Source organism: Gymnodraco acuticeps, unplaced genomic scaffold (assembly GCF_902827175.1).
Source record: "Gymnodraco acuticeps unplaced genomic scaffold, fGymAcu1.1, whole genome shotgun sequence".
NCBI classification, from domain to species: domain Eukaryota; kingdom Metazoa; phylum Chordata; class Actinopteri; order Perciformes; family Bathydraconidae; genus Gymnodraco; species Gymnodraco acuticeps.
Window position 1 is genome coordinate 103,321 of NW_022991002.1, and position 15,567 is coordinate 118,887.

Here is a 15,567-nt window from a genome sequence, read left to right on the forward strand (position 1 = left end):
GCGCATCCACCTGGACCCCCCGAGGGTGCTGGAGAAGGACTCCTAACCCCAGAGGATCATCAGGACAGAGCTGCATCCACCTGGACCCCCGAGGTGCTGGAGAAGGACTCCCTAACCCCAGAGGATCATCAGGACAGAGCTGCATCCACCTGGAACCCCCCGAGGTGCTCGAGAAGGACTCCTAACCCCAGAGGATCATCAGGACAGAGCTGAATCCACCTGGACCCCCCGATGGTGCTGGAGAAGGACCCTAACCCCAGAGGATCATCAGGACAGAGCTGCATCCACCTGGACCCCCCCGAGGTGCTGGAGAAGGACCCCTAACCCCAGAGGATCATCAGGACAGAGCTGCATCCACCTGGACCTCCCGAGGTGCTGGAGAAGGACCCCCTAACCCCAGAGGATCATCAGGACAGAGCTGAATCCACCTGGACCTCCCGAGGTGCTGGAGAAGACCCCTAACCCCAGAGGATCATCAGGACAGAGCTGAATCCACCTGGACCTCCCGAGGTGCTGGAGAAGGACTCCTAACCCCAGAGGATCATCAGGACAGAGCTGAATCCACCTGGACCCCCCGAGGTGCTGGAGAAGGACTCCCTAACCCCAGAGGATCATCAGGACAGAGCTGAATCCACCTGGACCCCCCGAGGTGCTGGAGAAGGACCCCTAACCCCAGAGGATCATCAGGACAGAGCTGCATCCACCTGGACCCCCCGAGGTGCTGGAGAAGGACCCCTAACCCCAGAGGATCATCAGGACAGAGCTGAATCCACCTGGACCCCCCGAGGTGCTGGAGAAGGACCCCTAACCCCAGAGGATCATCAGGACAGAGCTGAATCCACCTGGACCCCCCGAGGTGCTGGAGAAGGACTCCCTAACCCCAGAGGATCATCAGGACAGAGCTGAATCCACCTGGACCCCCAGGGTGCTGGAGAAGGACCCTAACCCCAGAGGATCATCAGGACAGAGCTGAATCCACCTGGACCCCCAGGGTGCTGGAGAAGGACCCCTAACCCCAGAGGATCATCAGGGACAGAGCTGCATCCACCTGGACCCCCCGAGGTGCTGGAGAAGGACCCCTAACCTCAGAGGATCATCAGGACAGAGCTGCATCCACCTGGACCCCCCGAGGTGCTGGAGAAGGACCCCTAACCCCAGAGGATCATCAGGACAGAGCTGCATCCACCTGGACCCCCGAGGTGCTGGAGAAGGACCCCTACCCCAGAGGATCATCAGGACAGAGCTGCATCCACCTGGACCCCCCGAGGTGCTGGAGAAGGACCCCTAACCCCAGAGGATCATCAGGACAGAGCTGCATCCACCCTGGACCCCCCGAGGTGCTGGAGAAAGCAAAGCGGCGATCAGGAGCATCCTCCACCCAGACCTCTGCTTGCTGCCGTCCTACAGACTCGTGTCTTACTTTCAGAATATGGTTTTGTCTGTGTCCTTTCTTTTAATAGATAAGGATTATAGCTTGAGTCTGTCTGATTCTGAACAGCTGCTTCTATACTTGCTGCACATACAATACAAATAAACAACTCCATAAACACACTTCTGCTGGTATGTGTGTTACTGCCGGTGATGTTAAAGTACATGACTGATATCCTCTGTCTCAATGATGAACGTTATAATAAGAGAAGACATGAAGCTGCAGAGAGAGGATGGATATATTCTTACCTCTACTTTGTGATTAGATGAAAATACAATATTAAATTGTAATTGTTAAACACATTATTTCACTTACTGAGGTTGTAACCATTATTTCCAACATGTGTACATAAGCAGTGGAATAATAGGACATCTCTAGGTCATTCAACTGTCTTCACTTTCATTTTATTAATACAAGAAATAGGTCATAGAAAAGGTTTAATAGTGTATTTCAGCAGAGCGGGGGGGGGGGGGGGGCACGGTGCTGCTGGACCTGGAGGTGCTGACCTGGGGTCAGTGGGACTCATCTGGGCAGGGTTAGGGGAAGAAGGAGAATATAAACTGTTATAATCACAGCTATTAAGATTAGAACACTAATATTGTTAACAATCAATCTATACAACGTGCTTTTGTTCATTTAAAAAAACATTGTTTTATTAGTACAGAAAAATTAAGACTTATTTTAAATATGAAATAATATGATTAATTTGCATCAGCTATATATAATTTATTTGTTAACTTACTAATGTAACATTACTGGGGGCTAAAGGAACAGCTTCATCGTATTTACCTGGCCATGGTCCTCTTTATTTCATCTCCGACGGTGATCTCCAAAACATTTAAAAAGTAAAGTTTCTGGATCCTTGTAAGCTAGTTAGCTAGCAGGCTGCTGGAGCAGCGCAACCGGACAGCGCGTATCACGTGACGTCAATACGAAGCGCTCCGTAGGCTAGACCGTCTCATTTTGTAGGCCGCTCGGTCCAGCCTACCCGGTCTACGTGGGCTGGGTCCTCCGTGGACCACGTAGGCTGCGCACTCCGAAGGGTGCAGCCCCTGAATTAAGACACGGCCCCTGTGTCTTCCTCCCTGTCGTTAGTTTCCCTGGTGTGTCTGATTGTCTGATTGTGTTCACCTGTTGCCCTTGTGTTTCTCCTCCCCTGCCCGGCTGTGTCTCGTCTCGTGATTACGCCTCCCGGTATTTAGTCTCTTCCTGTGTTCGGTGTCGGTTCATTCTTTGTTTGTCCTCCCTTCATGTTGGTCATGATCGTTTTTTGGGTATGTTATCTTCCTCGTGTGACCTATGGATTATCCTTGCCATGTTTTTTGTTGATCGGCTTTTTTTTTTTAAATAAAGCTCGCTTTTGTTTATAGATCTTTTTGTAGTCTGCATTTTGGATCCTACCTTTTTCCGCTATCTAAACAGTGATCGTAACATATACAACAAGTATACTGAGTACACATACAACAATACGTACAGTATACTGAGTATGTATACAACAATAACTATACTTATCATATATACAACAACAGTAAGTATATACAACAGCAGTAAGTATACAGAGTATATATAACAGTGACTGTAAGTATACAGAATATATAACATTAAGTATAAGTACACAGAGTATATATAACAGTGAGTATAAGTACACCTAGTAGTGGCTCTGCAGCAGGTATGCTCGACATTGAGAAACGGCCAGTAACTATACTGTGTACTGCCCCCCCCCCCCCCCATGTTGTCCCAACCTGTTAAGCCCCGAGCCTGTTTTTCAGGTCTCAGGCTCCAAAATGACTTTCCCAGAACAAATGCCCATATCTTCTTAAAGGGTTAAATTAATAATCTTTGTTCTCAAAGTAATGATAAACCTGTGAGTTGGATGCAGAAGAGTCAGAATCAATATAGATGTTTTTTATTTTAAAGAAAATTCAGATTGAACATTAACTGTAAATTATAGTGTCCGTCCGAAATTAATTTTTTACTTATAGTGAAAACTACCCTTGGATGACGGGTTAGTAGACCTAGTTAGTAGACTAGTCGCCTGTTCCACTCTGGAAGGACTCTTGCCTCGCTTCTGAAGCAAGACGCTCGGAAGACATGTGCTACCAAGCAAGCGTCCTCCACATTGAGAAACACCCAGAGTGTATCAGTGAGTATAAGTACACAGAGTGTATATAACAGTGAATATAAGTACACAGAGTGTATATAACAGTGAGTATAAGTACACAGAGTGTATATAACAGTGAGTATAAGTACACAGAGTGTATATAACAGTGAGTATAAGTACACAGAGCATAACAGAGACGTTACTCACCGTCTGACGGAGTCCAGAGATCTGAGACTGTGAGACTGAACTGACTCCCCCTTTACTCCCTTTACCCTTTACCCCCCTCTCTGGGCTCAGAACAGTCTCATAACACACACGTGCACACAGAAGGATTCACACTTGTGTTTTTCAAAGCACACACAAATGTGTTCCGTTTCATAAACATGTAAATAAAATCCAAACACAGGTAAAAGTTATACAGATGTATTTTTGATCCTCACATATTAGCTTTCCGGTTAAATCCCCTGAACCTGCAACACAAGCCGCTCGCTGTGCACGGATCGCTGTGCACGGATCGCTGTGCACGGATCGCTGTGCACGGATCTCTGTGCACGGATCGCTGCGCACGGATCGCTGAGCACGGATCGCTGTGCATTCGTGTGTGGGGTTTTTGAGACTCCCCTGACGGTCAGCCGGTTCGTACTTGTAATTTATTTTATCTATAGCCAATCAGATATCTCCTCCAGTCTAAGCCAATCACATGAGCGCGCCCCCACAAGGGTAGATTTCTTGCGTTCGTGACGTAGCGCTTCATTTACGCATTTCGCACTGTCCGGAGCTGACAGGTCAGAGGTCGTCTGTAAAATGGCGTCTGGTGGTCGCGCGCCTCCCGCTAAGTGTAAGTTGTGTTTAAATGATGAAATACTCCTAAATGATGAAGGATTGGTTTTGCTTAGTTGTTAGTTGTTTAATTCGAGAATGATATAGAACTGTTTTGGTTAGCTTAACTGTGTTAGCTGAGCTCCATAAGCTAACATTAGCTAGCGTTGTCTGTCTAACGATCTAACGAGTTGGTTGGTCTAACGATCTCCCGTTCTTATTAGGTGCTTCTGCTACCAAGTCGAAGTGAAGTGAATGTGAGAGAAAATGAAATGACTGTTTGACAGGGTGTGACGCCTCGGGTCGAGGCAGCAGCACGGGCTTTAGTTCAGTTCATAGCCAGGGAGCTGTGCCACCAGAAGTGAGCACAGCACCGGTCAGCGTAGCAGTCAGACAGCGTCCAATCCCACAATGATGTCAGGGTGAGGCAGGCGATGAGAAGGTGATTTAATAGACTTTTTTTTAGTTCAAGATCAAACTGTGGCTTAATCCCGTAGATGTGTACACATCTGATATTTGATCTCACCCCTCGCATTACTCTAATGTAATGTTGAGTTCATGTTTTAAAACATTTTTCCATAGTCTGTATCCTCTATATCCCCATTACTGCTTTTAAATCCTTTAGCAGCCCCTTGCCTTGAAGCGTCCCAAACACAATATATTAATGTTTTCAAAACAAATATTTTGGTAAGATAAAGCTAAGTGTCAAGATTGTTTTTGTATCGACAGAATATTAACTATGATTTAGCTTTTTATTCATGCAATTTGTTCAAACTATGTTAAGCCATCAACGCAAGCCAAGGATTTGGAAATGATGTAACAATCTTAATATACATTTCATAGAATGTCTATTCTCACAGATCCTTTCGTCATTCCCACATCAGGCAATTCCCAAGTCTGTTCAGCAGGCGCGCCGGATTCATTTTAGAAGTGGGGAGGGCAAAAAAGTGCGTGTGTATGGCCCAATCCCAAACCACGCCCTACACCCTACACACTCCCCCGCCGTGACGGAGTGAACTCCGTGGAGTGACACACGAGGCTCCTCCTGTCAGATGGAGGAGTAAACACGGCAGCAAGCTTTGGGACGGCCTCCCCTCTCTCCGGCAGAAACAGGAAGTGCCGTAACTGTATGTAACAACGGGTTTTCAAATCAGCTTCTCTTTGACAAACATTAACATTAATACCTAAAATAAAACTCCAAACATCTTTAATTGTGTTAGCCTACTTTTTTGTAAAGCTCTTTTAGTTTTAAACCTGATGTAAGCTTCTTAGGTTTTGCAACAGTCTGTAAATATACACAACTTTATAATAAAATGCACACATTTACCTTTTTCTAGACGAAACACAGGTTTGATCCTCAGTTAAAACATATGAGGTCATCATGAGGTTGTTAACATGCAGTTGATCAGTGGATGTTTGCTGGAAGCCTGGATCTACACTGAACAAAAATATAAACGCAACACTTTTGTTTTTGCTCCCATTTTTCATGAGATGAACTCAAAGATCTAAAACATTTTCTAAATACACAAAATAACCATTTCTCTCAAATATTGTTCACAAATCTGAAAAAGTCTGTGATAGTGAGCACTGCTCCTTTGCCGAGATAATCCATCCCACCTCACAGGTGTGGCATATCAAGATGCTGATTAGACAGCATGATTATTGCAACAGGTGTGCCTTAGGCTGGCCACAATAAAAGGCCACTCTGAAACGTGCAGTTTTGCTTTATTGGGGGAGTCTGGGGGGGTTCGAAAACCAGGCAGTATCTGGTGTGAGGGGTAGGGTTAGGGTTAGGGTTAGGTTTTGGTTAGGGATAGGGTTTTGGATTCTCGGTTGAGAGTGGGTGCACGGGCCTGAGGATCTGTGGATGGGTGTATGCAAGTGTTATTCGACATAGGTTCAATATGAGGTTTTAAGGTGTTTGGACCAATTCTGGAAAATGTGAATGTTGAGAGGGGATCATGGGGGGTCTGATTTTCCAAAAAGTCAGCTGAAATCAAGGACTCTGGTTCCCAATATGATGCCATTGCTGGAGCCAGAACCAGGCTCCAGGGGTGAGCTGGTCCTGGTAGGGGGAAGCCAAAGGGGGAACCAGGGGATAGCTTGTGTGCTTGTGACTGTTAGGCTGAGGGGATCCTGGGGAGGATTGTCATTTTAGACAGTAAACATGTTTTTGCGGCGAGCTGAGCTCCGGAGATGGCTGGCCGGGCAACGGGAGCCCAGGAGACGGACCACGGGAGGGATCAGAGTGGGTTATTGGATGGGTACATGTGACCCTCTTAGTCCCTTTCATCACGAACCCCTCCCTGATTTTGGGTGTGGTCTGAAGGGACCCGTTGACCGGCCGAGTCCGACCGGAGAGACCAGCATCGCCTGTAGGGGGAGACACAGAGGAGAGGGGTGGTTAGGAAGGAAACTTTTTGGACAGGAGGTTGTATCTTGCTAGTGGGCTGAGGAGGGGATGGGAAGGGAGGAGAGGGAAGGGGTGGATGCTCCTGGATGGGAGTGATCAGGGAGTGAGAGGGGGGGTCAGGAAGAGGATTTTTAGGAAAGAGGTGTATCTTTCTAGTGGGCTGAGGAGGGGATGGGAGGGAAGGGGTGGAAAGGGGAGGGGAGGAGACTCCTGGGTGGGAGTAATAAGGGAGGGGTCCTTAGGTTTAGGGCTGGGAGACCTGGGTCCCTTAGGCTGTAGGATAAGGGGTAAGGGGAGGGTCTCTCAATGGCTGCCGAGAGGCCTGGAGGGGTTTGGGGTTGAGGACAAGGTTAGAGTAGGAGCCCTGAGGAGGGCAGAATGTCTTGGGGTCAGGGTAGGGGATGAGGTTGGGGTAAATACCCTGGGTGGGGTGGGGGTGGTCTTAGGATACGGAGAAGGATGGGGAGGTGAGAGGGGGAGGGGTTCAAATAATTGTTGTATAGTGGTTACCGTTCTCTGGGTCAGCCTGGGGCCCATAGCGTTTTCTGGCCCACCCTATGGCGATCTGGAACGCTTAGAGGGTTAAATGGGAGGGTGTGTGGGTGTATTAGTAGTGTTCTTTGTAGTGTTGTTGCAGTATGATCATGTTGGTATGCATCCAGTTTATGGTGTTGGCATGTATCTGTTGTGTGTGTGTACTCAGTTGGGGTAGATGGTTTAATGAATGCAGAGAGTATGGTGACTTGTCTGAGCATACCTGGGGGAAGGTATGTGGCTATGGCTTGGTCTGTGGTGTATTTATGATGTGTGGCCTGGATGAGTTTGAAGTAATGTTTGGCCAGATTTCTGGTGGCTGGTTCCAGTGGCTGGTATGGTGTTCTATGTGTGTAGTTGTTAATATCAGTGTATGGTCTATGTGTGTAGTTAATAATATCAGTGTGTGTTCTATGTGTGTAGTGGTTTATATCAGTATGTGTTGGCTGTGCATACTCTCCACGTCCACTCAACTGCACATACTGGGTTCTGGAATTTGAACATTAAAACCGTGTGGGCTCTTACCTGGGTAGGTTTTGTAGTGGGGCCTGGTGAAGACGTTCCGGGTGGTTGTGGTTGGAAGTCTTTGTAATTTTCTTATTGCAGGTCCAAGTAGGATGGTTGTAGGAGTCTCCTTTTTGGATTTCCAGGCGGTGATTTTGGGAATGTGTAAGGTCCCAACAGTTGAGAGGAAGTGTCTGTTTTGTAGAGTACAGCTTCCATATGGGGCAGAGCCCAACACAACAGTTAAAAGCTCAAAACTTTAATTAGCACGAATTTAAAAGAGGTTTAAAAAGCTTGTATTTAAAAGCACTGGTCAAAATTTTAAAACAGAGTACCGTTCAGTGGAGGTGAGTGGAAGTAGTCTCCTCGACGTTTCGATACAATGTATCTTCTTCAGGAGGGACCCCCCCAGACCCCCCCCATAAAGCAAAAATGCACGTTTCAGAGTGGCCTTTTATTGTGGCCAGCCTAAGGCACACCTGTGCAATAATCATGCTGTCTAATCAGCATCTTGATATGCCACACCTGTGAGGTGGGATGGATTATCTCGGCAAAGGAGAAGTGCTCACTATCACACATTCTTTCAGATTTGTGAACAATATTTGAGAGAAATGGTTATTTTGTGTTTATAGAAAATGTTTTAGATCTTTGAGTTCATCTTGTGAAATATGGGAGCAAAAACAAAAGTGTTGCGTTTATATTTTTGTTCAGTGTACTTGTAAACAGCGTGTTTCCTGATGGACACACACAGCGTTGAGACCGGTCAGGTACCTCTGGCTACAGGTGATGCAATTCATGACACTTATTTCAAGAAATTCAAGAAATGGACATAAATGATTTATTTAACCGAACCAAACAACAATTCTAGTGAAAAGAACGTAGGCCTATAACAAGCTTGTTAACAGTAACACAAGCTGTGATGTCGTGTAATTAAAATCACATGACTAAAATGTCCAATAACAGGTGAGGGTGGAGCAACCTTCAAAACAAATGTCCCACAATACATAGGGTAAAGCAAAACAAAAATCCCCACGTGACTAAATCTACTTAATCTTTTTACATTTTGCCAAAGTAAAGCTCCCTTCGCTCACTGGCAAAGCAGAAACTCCGGATTCACTTTTTTTAGGTCCAGGCCGTCGGTCAAATCTTTGTGGATGTGGAGGAAGAGAAGGTGATTTAAGCGGCGCTCGGACTAGTTGAACGAAGGAACGTCTTCAACCGACGGAGGCTGGAGAAGCTCCGCTCAGCTGTTGCATTGGACATCGGCACAGTGAAATACAGCCGTAGAAGAAGCTTGTCCACTTCACTGAAGAGAGATTGCGTGCCTCGTCCCTGTGCCGCCAGCATGTCCGCGATTGTGGCCACCTTAACAAATAAAGTAAACAACGTAACAAATAAACAAATCTAAGCTTTTTTATTGGTTGTAATGTACATGGATACATTTGAATTGTGTGACAATGTCCTATTTGATTGGGTTAAAATGTACATATTCTTCCTGTTATGTCTGCCTGCTGTATTTTACCTAATGAAAAGTGACCGGCTCCATCGAAATCAGTCGCATTGACCCGAAGACACATTTTGAGTTGTATACACTGTTGGAAAGAGGAGATTCAGCTTTCTAATGATATCAGGATTGTTGTTGTTCTCCAAACATTAAGCAAAATATGTCACATTATATAATGACTGTCACAGAGTCATCATTTTGAGAACAAGGCCTTCAAAGTGTCCTCTTCTCTGGATCGATCTGATTGATTAGCGGAGCAAATTATCAAAATACTACGCAGGGAAGATATTTTCGTTTGGATTACTGGTCTGGGGGAAACTCGCGAGTGTGTGTGTGTGTGTATACGTGTGTGTGTTTGTGTATTTTGTGTACACCGGCTGTTGTTATGCCTGCTGTGACGTTAAGTTACTCCGTTCTCTGCTTGTTATTATGCCGAAGCTTCAAAGTTGTATTTATCATCTGAATTTGCCGAAACAAGTTTAATATTCTGAAAGCCAAGACTTTGTTTATTTGAAACCAGATGAAAACAAACTGTAACGGACCCTGCCGTGTTATCCATGATAACTACACTGAACAAAAATATAAATGCAACACTTTTGTTTTTGCTCCCATTTCTCATGAGATGAACTCAAAGATCTAAAACATTTTCTATAAACACAAAATAACCATTTCTCTCAAATATTGTTCACAAATCTGAAAGAATCTGTGATAGTGAGCACTTCTCCTTTGCCGAGATAATCCATCCCACCTCACAGGTGTGGCATATCAAGATGCTGATTAGACAGCATGATTATTGCCTTAGGCTGGCCACAATAAAAGGCCACTCTGAAACGTGCATTTTTGCTTTATTGGGGGGGTCTGGGGGGGTCCGAAAACCAGTCAGTATCTGGTGTGAGGGGTAGGGTTAGGGTTAGGGTAATGTTGTGAATTGAGTGGCCTGTATTCGTCGTCCATAACATACACCTGCCCATACCCTAACCCCACCACCACCATGGGCCACTCGATTCACAACATTACCCTAACCCCAAGCCTAATCCTACCCCTCACACCAGATACTGACAGGTTTTCGGACCCCCCCAGACCCCCCCAATAAAGCAAAACTGCACGTTTCAGAGTGGCTTTTTATTGTGGCCAGCCTAAGGCACACCTGTGCAATAATCATGCTGTCTAATCAGCATCTTGACAGAGGACGCAGAGAAGTTGTATAAAGCAGTACTAAAGTTTGCCTGTACACGTATATCACTAATATTAATGTATGTACTGTCAGGTGGTTTCAAAGCACACTTGTGTTGTTTCTATTTTTGATTTTAAAATAGGTGGTAGTGGACGTCGAAAGCTGTCCATAATTCCTACTGACTCCGAGGGGTGCTCCACAAGGCTCCTCAGAACAGCGCCCAACAACGGAAAAAACGTTGTGTTTGTAATTCCACTGCAGGAGCAACTTTCTACCCAATGACTCGGCAGAGTTTGCAAAGATGCCACAGTCGACCTGCATAACATGTGGAAGTCAAATGCCTTTGCAGCTGTTGCCTTTACATGTGGAGGAATGCAATGACATATCAACTGTCAAGTTTTTCTGGGTTTTGCCCAAACTTGAGAGGCTGGAGGGCAACAGAGGACGCTTGGACAACTTAGATTCTTTCTGTTTGTCTTTCAGCAGTTATTTATAAGACACTTTTCATCAGATTCTCATCAGATTCTCATCAGGTTGAAAACCACTGAGGACAAACAAATGTTAGCGAACATGCAAACAAAATCACAAACATTGTGTTTGCCTCATTGCATTATTTCTAATAATAATAATTCAGTCACATTCCGTTTTCAGGGTTTTATAATTCAATTGATAAACTGTGAGTTATTCTACAAACCATCATGAACTTAAATGAATGAATAAGAAAGTCTCTTTCTCTACTTGAAGCCAAGCAACCCAGAAACCTCACTGCACACCATCTGCGGAGCACACACAAACCACGCTGCGTAAAAGCCGTCGATTGCAGCACTCTCTCAATAAGGCCACAGATCAAGAACGCAAAAACATACCAACGGCGTCTCTGGAGCCTCACACACACTGTCGCCAACTTCTCCCTCCGTGGCTTTGGGAAACAAGAGACCGGCCATCATCAATCAATCAATCAATCAATCAATCAATGTTTATTTATAGCCCAATGTCACAAATGTTACATTTGTCTCAGTGGACTTCACAGTTTGTTCAGAATATCAGTATGACAATACGACACCCTCTGTCCTTAGACCCTCTGTCCTCAGACCCTCTGTCCTCAGACCCTCTGTCCTCAGAACCTCTGTCCTCAGACCCTCTGTCCTTAGACCCTCTGTCCTCAGAACCTCTGTCCTCAGACCCTCTGTCCTCAGACCCTCTGTCCTTAGACCCTCTGTCCTCAGAACCTCTGTCCTCAGACCCTCTGTCCTTAGACCCTCTGTCCTTAGACCCTCTGTCCTCAGACCCTCTGTCCTCAGACCCTCTGTCCTCAGACCCTCTGTCCTCAGACCCTCTGTCCTTAGACCCTCTGTCCTTAGACCCTCTGTTCTCAGAACCTCTGTCCTCAGACCCTCTGTACTCAGACCCTCTGTACTCAGACCCTCTGTCCTTAGACCCTCTGTCCTCAGACCCTCTGTCCTTAGACCCTCTGTCCTCAGAACCTCTGTCCTTAGACCCTCTGTCCTTAGACCCTCTGTCCTCAGAACCTCTGTCCTTAGACCCTCTGTCCTTAGACCCTCTGTCCTTAGACCCTCACATCGTACAAGGAAACACTTCCGGAGAAAACCCACAGTTTAAAGGGAACATGGGAGAAACCTCAGGGAGAGCAACAGAGGAGGGATCCCTCTCCCAGGACGGACAGACGTGCAATAGATGCCGTGTGTAAATTGAAAAGATAATACATTTGCAACATAGGTAGTCCAAATGTTTGGAAATGCATGTGTGTATAATAGGAAGATGAATCCACGAGGATATCCATCCAGGACCTATTACATTACATTTAGCTGAGGCTTTTATCCAAAAGCGACTTACAATAAGTGCGTTCGACCAACAAAATACAAATTTTGAAGAAAACAGAATCATAAAGTACATCAGGTTTCATAGAGCCAAACATTTCAAGTGCTTCTCAACTGGCTTTAGATAAGCCAGCCCTTTATTAGTATAAAAGTGCTTTGTTAATAGTTCTATCGCTCGAAGTGGAGTCGAAAGAGATGAGTTTTCAGTCTGGAAGGTGTGTAAGCTTTCTGCTGTCCTGATGTCAATGGGAGCTCATTCCACCATCTTGGAGCCAGGACAGCAAACCCACGTGTTTCTGCTGATGGGAACTTGGGTCCCCCTCGCAGCGAGGGTGCAGCGAGCCGTTTGGCTGATGCAGAGCGGAGTGCACGTGCTGGGGTGTACGGTTTAACCATGTCCTGGATGTAGGAAGGGCCATATCCATTCGCAGCATGGTAAGCAAGTACCAGTGTCTTGAAGTGGATTCTAGCAGTTACCGGAAGCCAGTGAAGGGAGCGGAGGAGCGGAGTGGTGTGGGGACATTTAGGAAGGTTGAAGACCAGACGAGCCGCTGCATTCTGGATGAGCTGCAGAGGTCGGATGGCACATGCAGGTAGACCAGCAGGGAGTTGCAGTAGTCTAGGCGTGAGATGACGAGAGCCTGGACCAGAACCTGAGTCGCTTTCTGAGTCAGCTGGGGACGTATCTTCCTGATGTTGTAAAGCGTGTATCTGCAGCAACGGGTTGTAGCAGCGATGTTTGCAGTGAAGGACAGGTTGTTATCTAGGGTCACACCCAGATTCCTTGCAGTCTGAGTCGGGGAAACAACTGAGGTGCCGATGTTGATAGTCAGGTCAAGAGTGGGACAATCTTTTCCCGGGAGGAAGAGCAGCTCAGTCTTGTCAAGGCTGAGCTTGAGGTGATGATCAGACATCCACTGAGAGATGTCAGCTAGACAAGCAGAGATGCGTGCGACGACCTGGGTCTCTGAGCGGGGAAAGGACAGAATTAATTGGCTGTCGTCAGCGTAGCAGTGGTAAGAAAAACCATGCGGGCTAATGACTGATCCGAGCGAGTTTGTGTACAAGGAGAAGAGGAGGGGACCAAGAATAGAGCCCTGAGGGACCCCCGTAGTTAATTGACAAGGGTCGGACTCAGACCCTCTCCAAGTTACCCTGTAGGTACGGTCTTTGAGGTATGAGGTGAGGAGGGAAAGTGCAGAGCCTGAAACTCCAAGTTTTTGGAGAGTGCGAAGGAGGATCTGATGATTCACCGTGTCGAATGCAGCAGACAGGTCCAACAGGATGATGACAGAGGAGAGGGATGCTGCTTTAGCAGTGTGCAGTTCCTCAGTGACAGCAAGGAGGGCAGTTTCTGTGGAGTGACCTGCCTTGAAACCAGACTGGTGCGGATCCAGAAGGTTGTTCTGATTGAGATAACAGGAGAGTTGTTTAAAGACAGCGCGTTCAAGTGATTTAGACAGGAACGGGAGGAGAGAGACAGGCCTGTAGTTTATAACATCAGACGGGTTGAGAGTGGGTTTCTTTAGGAGAGGGTTTACTCTTGCCTCCTTGAGACTGTTTGGAAAGTGACCAGAAGTTAGAGAAGTGTTGATGAAATGGGTGAGAAACGGTAGAATATCAGGAGCGATAGTCTGAAGGAGGTTTGAAGGGATGGGGTCCAGAGGACAGGTGGTAGGGCGGGCAGAGGTAATGAGGGTAAGAACCTCACTTGGAGAGAGAGGGGAAAAGGAGGTTCAGTGTGTTGGTGGAAGGAAGGTCTGGTGACCCAGCGGTGAGTAAAGGTGAGTCAGAAAAAGAAGAGCGAATATCATCAACCTTTTTTCAAAGTGGTTAACAAAGTCGCTTGACAGAAGGGAGGAGGGGGAGGGGCTTTGGGGGGGTCCAAGAGGGTGGAGGGGGAAGGGGCTTTGGGGGGGTCCAAGAGGGAGGAGGGGGAAGGGGCTTTGGGGGGGTCCAGGAGGGAGGAGGGGGAAGGGGCTTTGGGGGGGTCCAGGAGGGAGGAGAAGATGGAAAATATTTGTTTGGGATTGGAATAGGAAGATTGGATCTTATCTTGAAAGAAAGTGCTTTTTGCCTGAGAGATGGAAGCAGAGAAAGAGGAGAGGAGAGCCTGATAGGTTAGGAGGTCGTCACGGTGTTTGGATTTCCACCATTTCCGCTCTGCTGCCCTAAGGACGGTTCTATTAGCACGCAGTGCATCATTTAGCCAGGGAGCAGGAGGGGACTGACGAGCCTGCCGAGATGTGAGAGGACAGAGAGAGTCCAGAGAGGATGAGAGAGTAGAGAGGAGAGTTTCTGCAGCAGAGTTTGGAGGTAGGAGTTGGAACGAGTCAGAGGAAGGGAGGGCTGAGAGCACCGATGAGGCAAAGGTAGAGGGGGAGAGGGAGCGAAGGTTACGGCGGACAGGTGCAGGATGAGAAGAGATTAGTTTGTTATGTTTGGAAAGGGGTAGAGAGAATGAAATGAAGAAGTGATCGGATGTGTGGAGCGGGTTTACAGAGAGGTTAGAAGTAGAGCAGTTCCTTGAGAATATGAGATCAAGGACATTGCCAGCTTTATGAGTCGGTGGGGACGGAGACAGTGAGAAAGCAAAGGCGGTTAACAGAGATGTTAGTTCGTCTATCTTCCCCGTCTGGAGGTTGAAGTCTCCGAGAAGTACAGCGGGAGGACCAGTTTCAGGGATGTGTGAGAGGAGATGATCTAATTCCTCCAAGAAGTCCCCCAAGGCGCCTGGTGGACGGTAGAGAACAACAATGGTTAACTGTATAGGATGGGTTACTGTGACGGCATGGAACTCAAAGGTGGAAGGAGTGAAGTTAGGTAGCTTGAAGAGGGAAAAGCTCCATTTGGGAGAGAGCAGGAGACCAGTGCCACCTCCTCTGCCAGTGGGTCTGGGTGTATGGGAGAAGGAATATGCAGTGGAGAGAGCTGCTGGGGTGGATGTGTTGGATGGAGTAATCCAGGTCTCAGTGAGAGCAAGGAAATCCAGAGACTGCAGGGAGGCGTAGCCAGAGATGAAGTCAGCCTTAGGAACAGCTGACTGGCAATTCCACAGGCCACCTGAAACTAGATGTTGGATCTCAGTGGAGCACGTGGGATAGACGAGAGCAGGCCGGTTATATCGATTACGAGATACACGGCCAGTGATAATTGCGAGAAGACACATAAACAGGAATGGAGAAAATACACATGATTATAGCATGAGGGGCTAAACAACCAAATAAAATAAAACACCAGCGATACTTAGC

The 15,567-nt window shown here is 46.9% G+C and overlaps 1 protein-coding gene across 1 annotated transcript in view; it reads right to left on the reverse strand.

Moving 5' to 3' along the window:
- Positions 1-3,769, reverse strand: part of LOC117559340 (solute carrier family 22 member 6-like) — a 39,576-nt gene extending 35,807 nt beyond the window's left edge. Inside the window, exon 1 of the mRNA XM_034236057.1 lies at positions 3,738-3,769. The gene's annotated coding sequence lies outside the window, so the exon portion shown is untranslated. The remainder of the gene's footprint in view (positions 1-3,737) is intronic.
- Between the last annotated feature and the right edge of the window lie 11,798 nt (positions 3,770-15,567).